This window comes from Schistocerca gregaria, unplaced genomic scaffold, assembly GCF_023897955.1.
Source record: "Schistocerca gregaria isolate iqSchGreg1 unplaced genomic scaffold, iqSchGreg1.2 ptg000616l, whole genome shotgun sequence".
Classification (NCBI taxonomy): domain Eukaryota; kingdom Metazoa; phylum Arthropoda; class Insecta; order Orthoptera; family Acrididae; genus Schistocerca; species Schistocerca gregaria.
This window is the reverse complement of record NW_026062004.1, coordinates 47,501-50,000: the sequence shown is the minus strand read 5'-3', so window position 1 is coordinate 50,000 and position 2,500 is coordinate 47,501.

Genomic DNA, 2,500 nt, shown 5'->3' with positions numbered 1-2,500 from the left:
CCGGGCGGCCCCCCCTCACCGGCCGGGGACTGTCCCGCCAAGCCACAGCCTCGTATCGCTTCATACCCACATGGCCAACTCAGGTTCGGGGGCATGGCGGGTACCGCCGAAACAACCGGTTCACAGATGTACCGATCGTCGCTATCACCGATGCACCTGCAGCGCGAACAACCGCTCAACAACTGATTTCCAGTTCATTTGCGGATCTTTGGCAGCAAACGTATACGTCAATCTACATTTGCGAAATCTACGATTCTGGCATGCCTGCATGTTATGTGTCACGACACGCTACATCAGCCCACATACACACTGCGGCATGTACACGAGAGAACACGTGGAAGATGGTCCGCGCACGTGTGCAATGTCCCTTGCGCGGTCGACTGTCAACCGGCCTCTGTAGCATGTCGCAGATGTGGAACGCGGTCCACCGTGCTATCATGTTGTGTGGGGCAATACGATTAAATAGGAAAACCCTCGTCGCTACATCAACAGACGGCTCACGCTGATTCCCGGCAGAGGGAGGAGGGGGGGGGGGGGCCAACATGCAATACTTTCGTCCGTACCTACTTACCACATGTCTGTACGGCGTACAACAGTGCAATCTCGCTGTAATGGGGAGACGAGACAAGTAGCATCGTGCACAACATATGGCCCTTATGATTCGCCATTGTAGGGCGCAGCCGGTGTACGGTCAAGCATGTGCCACATTATGTCACTCAGTACGTAACGACGGATGATCAGTGTGGGTTACGCGTACATCAGCGGACAGTCCACACAGGCCGTACCACAACGTACACTGACTGCATCGACAACCGAATGCAACTGAACAGCTGCAAGGCTCATTTCACAAACAAACGCCTGACCGACCAGCTTGGAAGGGCAGGAGGGGAGGGCGATATTCGTTCTGTAGCGGTACACCCTTCCAGTGGTTAGCGGGACTGTGTAGAAAGTACGCAACACTCGAAAGACCTTTATGTGAGGGTACGCACCATGGCATCAAGAAATACACATGACACCAGAGGATCCAAGCAGTGAACTATGTTCAGAGGGTTGCTGTTAGGCAAAGCTACATTCCTGTGACGTTACATGTGACAGTTAAGGTGCAGTGTAAGTTAGGTTAAGGTGCAGTGTAAGTTAGGGCAGTGTAAGTTAGGTTAAGGTGCAGTGTAAGTTAGGTTAAGGTGCAGTGTAAGTTAGGTTAAGGTGCAGTGTAAGTTAGGTTAAGGTGCAGTGTAAGTTAGGTTAAGGTGCAGTGTAAGTTAGGTTAAGGTGCAGTGTAAGTTAGGTTAAGGTGCAGTGTAAGTTAGGTTAAGGTGCAGTGTAAGTTAGGTTAAGGTGCAGTGTAAGTTAGGTTAAGGTGCAGTGTAACTTAGGTTAAGGTGCAGTGTAACTTAGGTTAAGGTGCAGTGTAACTTAGGTTAAGGTGCAGTGTAACTTAGGTTAAGGTGCAGTGTAACTTAGGTTAAGGTGCAGTGTAACTTAGGTTAAGGTGCAGTGTAACTTAGGTTAAGGTGCAGTGTAACTTAGGTTAAGGTGCAGTGTAACTTAGGTTAAGGTGCAGTGTAACTTAGGTTAAGGTGCAGTGTAACTTAGGTTAAGGTGCAGTGTAACTTAGGTTAAGGTGCAGTGTAACTTAGGTTAAGGTGCAGTGTAACTTAGGTTAAGAGTGCAGTGTAAGTTAGGTTAAGGTGCAGTGTAAGTTAGGTTAAGGTGCAGTGTAAGTTAGGTTAAGGTGCAGTGTAAGTTAGGTTAAGGTGCATCTGTCTCGCGTGTGTGTTAAGGTGCAGTGTAAGTTAGGTTAAGGTGCAGTGTAAGTTAGGTTAAGGTGCAGTGTAAGTTAGGTTAAGGTGCAGCGTAAGTTAGGTTAAGGTGCAGCGTAACTTAGGTTAAGGTGCAGCGTAACTTAGGTTAAGGTGCAGCGTAACTTAGGTTAAGGTGCAGCGTAACTTAGGTTAAGGTGCAGCGTAACTTAGGTTAAGGTGCAGCGTAACTTAGGTTAAGGTGCAGCGTAACTTAGGTTAAGGTGCAGCGTAACTTAGGTTAAGGTGCAGCGTAACTTAGGTTAAGGTGCAGCGTAACTTAGGTTAGGGGCCAACGTGGGTTAGGTTAGGGGCCAACGTGGGTTAGGTTAGGGGCCAACGTGGGTTAGGTTAGGGGCCAACGTGGGTTAGGTTAGGGGCCAACGTGGGTTAGGTTAGGGGCCAACGTGGGTTAGGTTAGGGGCCAACGTGGGTTAGGTTAGGGGCCAACGTGGGTTAGGTTAGGGGCCAACGTGGGTTAGGTTAGGGGCCAACGTGGGTTAGGTTAGGGGCCAACGTGGGTTAGGTTAGGGGCCAACGTGGGTTAGGTTAGGGGCCAACGTGGGTTAGGTTAGGGGCCAACGTGGGTTAGGTTAGGGGCCAACGTGGGTTAGGTTAGGGGCCAACGTGGGTTAGGTTAGGGGCCAACGTGGGTTAGGTTAGGGGCCAACGTGGGTTAGGTTAGGGGCCAACGTGGGTTA